Below are 8,498 nucleotides of genomic sequence, written 5' to 3' on the forward strand. Positions count from 1 at the left end.
ATAATTTCTATTTCCTAATGAAGTAATTTCTATTTCATTCAATCATACAATTACGTAACAGATATGAATGAAACCTATTTACTCGTTAGGTAGCATATTAAATGCATTTCAACCTTTTCGGAGGCGGCGCAAAATTAAGAATACCTCAGTATTTTCGCCTCCGAAAAGGTTGAAATGCATTTAATATGCTACCTAACGAGTAAATAGATTTCATTCATATCTGTTACGTGAAATCTGTTATGTGAAATTACTTCATTAGGAAATAGAAATTATTTTATACTTTTTAGTGCATTTCGAAGTCGGCGTATTTTTTTTCTTAAAATTATTTTATTTCACGCTTTTTAGTGGATTGGGGAGAATTGTATAGGATACTGTGAGACATTTCTTACATAACAATACCAAAGAATAGGATTTTGCAATAACAATAGTTATTATACATGTACAGTGTTCATTCCATATAAGCAAAAATGTCCTTTCCGATATAAGCACAAATGTTATCCCCACCACTGGGGGGAAGACCCCTCGAGACGCCCGAGGTTCGCTCGCCGGGAAATGTAACGTGACCCGGGTATTAGTGTATCCGTGAGACAATACCAATGCAAATATAAAACTTTTTTATTTTTGACTTTTTCGTTATCAAACTTTTACCAATTAATTCTTGACATTTTTCCGATTAAAATGAGACCAAACACGACATAATTTAGACTATATTTACTGGTTTAATTGACGATAAAAGTTTCTCACGTCGAAGAGGATAGCGAGTCAAAAAGAAAGAGACGCTACGATCGTGGCAGTCGGCAAAGATCAAAAGTCTGTTCGATTGTTTGCAATACTTGAGCATTGCTAATTTTTTTATTTTCCATCCATTTTTTTATATAACTTTCTCCATCATATTCGCGACATTTTTCTGATTAAAATGAGACCAAACATGACGTAATTTGAGTTATATTTACTTCCAATATCTTATTAGAGTAAAATCATCGATGTACGCGTAACACTTGAAATTACAAGTAAATATGTCCCGAAGTATGTCGTGTTTGGTCTCATTTTAATGAGAAAAATGTTACAAATATGATGGAAAAAATTTAAACAAAAAAAAATAAAAAATAAAAAAGTTTTATTTTTGCATTAGGAGTGTCTTTCTAGTAGGTCACTGTTTGTTTACGTTCGGTCTCCATCGCTCGAAATGTAGCACCTTTACGATATACGCAAACGGCGACCGTGATATTTTTTTCTTCTGTCCTTTTCTACGTTCGGCAAGACATCAATCAATGTAGGACCTGTACGATATAAGCACAACTTCACTCCCGAAAGATTTGCTTATATAGAATATCCACTGTATACTGATTTTCGGCTGATAAGACGTGTTTGTAGAAACAGTAGAAAATCGGCGACTGCATGTTGACTCGTACACCACCAGAGACACGAAGGCGTACGCAGAATTCGATATATTAGTAACAATAGTTTTTCGCTAGTAACTCAAAAACTAAAGCTTCCTCTTAATTGCGGATAAGGAAAAAGTTGTTCAGAATCATGCCCCTGATAACATATTAAAACGACATTAAAATCGTCCAAAGTTGATTTCAAAAATTTTCAACAATTTTTCACTAATATCTCGAAAACTAAAGCTTTCCGCGAAATTTGTATATGAACAAAATTGTTCAAAATCATGTCCGTGATGAGATATTAAAAGCGCACTAAAATCGAGAAAAGTTTATTTCAAAAGTTGCCGGTTTTTTTGCAATAACAACACTTTGCAATTAAAAAATGAAAAATTTTTTGATAATGGTACCAATGGGGAGTCAGAACCTACCAGATGCAAAAGGTTTCGTTCCAATCGGTGCATCCAACTAGGCGTAATCGGCGGGCACACATAGAAAATAATAATAATAATAAAAAAAAAAAAAAAATATACTGATCGAATTGAGTAACCTCCTCCTTTTTCGAAGTCGGTTAAAAAATGGATTCTAGCTATAGGCGCACGTGTTCTCGATCAACAACACGTGCTTGTGTATGCGACGCAATTTCGGGCTACGCGTTTCCCCCTTTTTCTTGGAATTCGACTCGACACTTCGAATTACGTATCTTGGGTATTAACAATATTTTTGTTCCGTTCAAAATTTAACCTTCGTAACTCATATTATAGTGCACACGCTATCATTCTAATCATTTCATATTTTGCAAAATATAATGTTTTGTATATTTTAATTATTTTGAATTACATTTCTTTTATTGCCTCCTACATATTCCATAAACCTTGTGTAAGACGAGGTAGAAAAATGATTGAAACGCTAACTGAGTTCGGTTTCAAAGATATTATATATTTTATATATGCCGATTCCGTGGGCGAAGTAATGTCCTCAAGAGAAGGATGCCTTTCCAAGGTCTGTAGACGAATGCCTTTTCCAAAGGTCTCTAAACGAATGCCCTCTTCCCGTTCCGCGAGGTTTCCTAGTCCCCGCGAAACTTGAGGCCCCAGGGTTGTTTTATGGCCCGGACGTCACAGCGTCAGGCCTCTACCCCGTGATGGTCGTCGTAGGACGGCCATGTGCCCGTCGTCCCTGCTTTATTGGGGTGAGTCATTGGGAATTTTCTAACACTTGCGATCTTATGAAAGAACCCGTATGGGACTAGCGTATTTCCGGATCCACAAAACATTAAATCCCATTGACAATTAATTTCGCTAGGGCATACAACTTCGCGGCTTTATACGCGCAAGTTATGTGACCACCTGCAGTCCGGTCTTACCGCCACCGGCGGGATGAGGCCCCGCCATAGATGAAACAAAAGATAACAGCCGTGGGTACCATCGCCTTGGCGACGAGGCACTGATTCATTCTTAATTAAGCCTGTGGCCTGTACGAACAGACAAAATTAAAAGAAACGTATTTACTTCAAAGTATTGTGCATTTATTTTAAAAACCATTCGACCTTCCAGTAACATAACTTGCGCCTCCCGTACGTAACAATAGCATAGTCCAATCCATTTATTGTTAGGTAATTATGAGAGGGACCCCTGTTGTGATGGTAATACATATTTTATATAAGAAACACTGCCAGTAGTTAATATAATTTTGTAATTCAATATTTCAAAATGGGAAGAATCTTTTGTTGCGCAGTGAATGACGCATAATAAATTACATACGATAATTTTAGATGTTTAAAGGAAGGTTTCTTATTAGGAGGAAAACTTGGTAGATTTAATCAATCCGCACAGTATTCGGATTCAGAAGTGCACTTCACTTTATATGTACTCGGTGATTACTTGGCAGTTGTCGCGAGTCCAAATAAACATCAATTCCGTGCCGAGATTCGTACCCTATGAGACGCTGAAAAAGTCTACCTTTGCCTGAGATTTTTTCTGACTATGTAAAATCTCGTTACAATTTTGGTGGAAGAGTATTTCTGGTGAAATTTCACAATGCAACGGAATTTCCTTTAAGGAGCACCTGTATTATGTTGTATCGTCGAAATCTGTCCAACATGGAGAAATTTCGTGTTTCAAGGAATATATGAATTCGATTGAGGAAGAGGGTAAATAAAAATTGTTTAGACACAATTGAGCCTGAAAAATCGTGATCGTTTATTGGCTCTATCGATTCGAATTAGGGGAAAAAGCCTTGCGGCATAAAAAACCCCTTACAAAAATATGTGTTCGTTAATGATTCTACGGTGAAAATGTGTACGAGTATGTGTACGTTGTGTTGATTGCGTATTGAATGAGAATCGTTTTGAGGAGAACAAGGTCTCGCTCAATGTCGTTCGATTTGAGGAGAACAGAGTCTCGCTCAGCGTTGTTCGTTTTGAGTGATAATTCACGTTGCGTGAGATTATTCACAATGATCGAGTTGAGAATGTAGGACTCACTCGGATCATGTTGATGTGTACGTTTAACCACCCTACCGTGGCCTGTTCGAGGGTGTAGGGCTCGCCCGAACAGTGTACAGTGTATGTACGTTAACCACCCTACCGTGGCTCGTTCGAGGGTGTAGGACTCGCACGAACAGTATACAGTGTGTGACTTAACCACCCTACCGTGGCCCATTCGAGGAGTGCAGGGTCTCACTCGAATGGCGTCGTGAATGATTTCCGAACCACCCTGCATTGGCTATGCTACGTCGCGTTACGCGGAAACTTCTAAGTCACAATTGACTTCTTCGACTCTCGTTCCGAACCGTGTAAGCTTCAACGTTCGACTGTGTCTTTCGTTGTACGAAAGATCGCCTAAATACCCTCGCGTTTCCGAAGGTAACGGTTAGGAAGAACTCTATGCTTTCGTTCGTTAAAATTGTTTAAAAAGAGAGGTATAGCTGTTAGCTGATTTATGACACGCACGTGTTTACAGTAAGACTAGTTCGGACAGGATTTGAGAGACAAAAGGGTCCTCGGTGACCCGTATTTCGAGGTATGAACGGTTCACGGCGGTCCGCGCGCCGAACCACTTGAACCCTGTTGTAAATTCCTTGATCGCGACAAAGGCTTCGGTTCGCGGCCGAACATATGTCCTTTACTGGTGTTTCTAGCCGCGCCAGAAGGTAGTCAAATTTTTGCGTTTCTTGCTTCGCCTGAACTTGGGAAAAGAAGGCAGGAAAGAAAGGAAACCGTTTTTTTTTTTTTTTTCAAAATATCCAAATTACTGCATTTTCAAATTCCTACATCCCCATATCCCTACGTCTTCAAAGCCTTACATCCCTAAATCCTTACATCCCCAAATCCTTATATCCACAATTTCCTACATCCACAAATTTCTACATTTCCAAATCCCTACATCCTTAGATGCTTACATTCTCAAATCGCTAAATTTTGAAATTTCTGTTGGGTTCTGGTATACAACACTTTATTACGAAGACGAAACGTACAACTCGAATGCGGTTCGCTGAGTACCGAACTATTTCTAATTCTAAACTTATTCTAAAACTTGTGGGTTTTTAAATACTAGCTTAAGGATAGGTAGTGGTAGGGATGGTGGTCAAGGGACAGCGTGACTCAGGATGGTTGCGAGGTCTAGGATGAGTAAGGCTTAGGAATCGTGATTAGTATGTTTGTATAGGGATGAGTCTGTGGAGTGATTTATATAGGGATGAATCGGTACTGTTTGTGAAATGATTCTTGTAGTTGGTCATACAACATTCCTAGGTTCCTAAATTCTCAAATCTTCAAAACCTTAGATCACCAAATCATTAGATTTCCACACCTCCAATTTTTGAAGTTTTGAAGTCAAAGTAAAGAACGAAAAAATTCAACTACCTACTAACAAAGCTATTGGCATCAGTTACTGGCATAATGTAGACGCTTCCTTAGGTCCCAAGAGGTCCGTGTTTTATCTGATGAGGGTTGCTTGACGTTGTCGTACAAGCCCTTTAGAAACTCACGATTTATGACATTTGAAAGAGGCCGCTCTTTTCATTTTATGCTGTTCGCGCTGATTGAAAATTGTTTCAAAATGCGTTGCTAAAAATGAACTAGTTACGACTATTTCAAAAATGTCTTCGAAAGTTTACTCATTATAAATCGGCCTAGTTGTTTCCACTGAACATATATTATGCAAGCTAGCCCCCTATATGTCTCACAAGTAAACCTACCCAAGTGTCACTCTCCGATTTTTATGAAAATTAGGGGACACGTATTTTTTTTTTATCTGCGGTAAAACATATTTAGGGCATGAAACATCCTCCTGAAGTGTGAGGGTAAAATCGAAAAATTGCGATATTTTCGAGATCAGTAAAGTAATTTTGATGATTTTTGGTATGAAAGTATTTTTCGATAGAAGACAAAAATTGGCCTAGGTATGTTGGAAGGGGAGTGAAAATTAGGGGGTGAAATACCCTAAAGCGACCAATTTCTTGCTGCAAAAAAATCAGTTTTGATCTGATCGAAATAAAATCTATTAAAACTTCAAGAGGAAAGTTAATTAGGGAACACGTGTGGCGTCGATTTAGCGGCCGCCACGTCCCTGTCTAATTTATTATATTTAGTCTAGTCTTAAGAATTTAGGTGTGAATGAGATGCGATAATGAGTTGTTTACCTGAGTCCGAGTGTAGAGTTTGCGAGAGGATGTTTGGATCATCGAGACGAGTGTCGCGTTGGGTGTCCGAGTTCGAGGAATGCCTGTGAAATACGCGTGTATCGTTGAATGATTGGTTTAGAGCGAGAGCGATTCGGTTTGGACGAGGAAAGAATGATTCCGAGTGAGAATGCATCAGGGTGTGTGGGGGTGAGTGTTGCAAGCATGAAGTTAGTTCATCACTGTTAGTCGAAGAGTAAGGTCGTGGACCTGCTTACGAAATAAACGGAGAGCTAAGGGTGAAAAGTAAAGTTATTATTTTTCCCTGCCGCGTCCTCATCCCATACACGTATTTTTTTTTTTTTTTACATAAATATTTGGGACGTAAATAACTCCTAAATTACCGCGCTCGTTTGGCACTACGCATGAAACGCCTTGCAAAACTGTATCTCTTAACTGTTCGATCTTTTTAATATATCGGTTTTTTACGTTACTGAATGGAAATCTGAAATCAAAATTCAATATAACGGATCCGTTATGGCGGACGAAAACTCGAAAACCTACTTAAATAGACTGTATCTGTGACATACGATTTTCAAAATATAATACAATTTCTGACATTCATTGTTAGGTGTGTAAGGTGAATCAAGCGTGTTAAGAACATATTGTATATTGTTTATAACAAAATTGTTTGAACAATATAGCTTAAAAATGAAATTTTTTAAAATCTGATGACAGCATTCATTGTATGCAAAAAATGTCTATGGAAACATTGATCACATATTTTATTAATTCCTTTGGTTTTTTTTTTAATTTTATTTTTTTGTGTTTGTATTTTATTTATCTTCTTGCTATTACTTTTATTTTATAAATGACCGATTTAACGATTAAATTAGTTTCTAAAAGTGTTGCATACATGGTATGTATTCGTTAAGAAAATATATATTTATTATATCGTCTTTTGTCAAATATAACTGTCTTTATTCATATTCTGGTGTGTGTGGAATTATTTATTCAAATAAAAAAAAATAAAATTAAAAAAAAAACCAAAGGAATTAAAAAAATATGTGATCAATGATCAATACTTTCATACCAAAAATCATCAAAATTGCTTTACTGATCTCGAAAATATCGCAATTTTTCCATTTTACCCTCACATTTTGGGGGGTTGTTTCATACCCTAAATATGTTTTGCCGCAGATAAAAAAAAATACGTGTCCCCTAATTTTTCATGTACTATAACATATCCAAATTTCATACAAATCGGAGAGTGACACTTGGGTAGGTTTACTTGTGAGACCACAATAAAACCTATCGACATAGTAAAGTACGCAGAAACTGTAAGTATAGATAATAAAATAAAGATAATCGCACGGTTTGGCTTCTTAAAATATATAGCATTGTCGTCTTTAACACATTGATTACCACACTGAAGCAATTGAAAATTGCATTCAGTAATGTTTTAATTTCTCAACAACTTTCGACAACTTTCGATTAAGAAAGTGAATTTTTAATAATATATTAGGTTGTCCGGAAAGTTCTTTTCGCGTTTGTCGCTCGAAGCTTTACATTGTTGTGCTTAAGTAAACAAACATCCAGATCACTCCAAAATCAATTGTTTGGTCCAGTGTCATTCTCTGACACTACAAGAGGACTGTTTTCAGCATCAGTAGAAATTCAATCCAGTATTTTTCGCGTTGTGAAAGATGGAAGATCAAAAGATGCATTTGCGTCATGTTTTACTGCTTTAAAAGAGACCTTACGCCTGGAAATACAGCAAAGGAGATTTGTGATGTTTATGGGGATCATTCTATAACTGTTTAAAATGTCCGTAATTGGTTTAGGAGGTTTAAAGCCGGAAATTTCAATCTTAAAGATGAAGTTCGCAGCGGTCGTCCATCCACCACTGATACCGATCTTATCAAGGCCTACCTCGATGAAAAACCAAGGGAAACAATTAACAACGAGAAATATTGCATGCAACTCGGAAAACTTAGGGAAGCTATATTCACAAAATGTCCAGAATTGGTGAATAGACGTGGTGTCGCGTTCCACCATGACAACGCGAGGTCATATATTTCTTTACCTCTGCGAAAGAAACTTTCAGACTTCGATTGGGATGTTCTACCACATCCCCCATACTCTCCAGACATTGCTCGATCGGATTATTATTTGTTGCTTTCCCTAAAAAATTTTCTTCGCAATAAAAAATTTACATCAATTAATGAAATAAAAAACGGTCTTGAAGAATATTTTAACAGTAAACCAAGAGAATTTTGGAAAAGTGGCATTATGAGGCTTCCAGAAAGATGGCAGAAGGGTGGTAGAACAGAACGGATTATTATATATTACTTAAGAATAATACACTGAACGCAAAATATTTCAAACTTAACACCTATTAAAAAAACGAAAAGAACTTTCCGGACAACCTAATACATATTAGATTAGTATAGAAACTTAAGGGGTAACACCACTCTAGGATTTTCAGAAAGT

This window comes from Megachile rotundata, chromosome 7 (assembly GCF_050947335.1).
Source record: "Megachile rotundata isolate GNS110a chromosome 7, iyMegRotu1, whole genome shotgun sequence".
NCBI lineage: Eukaryota > Metazoa > Arthropoda > Insecta > Hymenoptera > Megachilidae > Megachile > Megachile rotundata.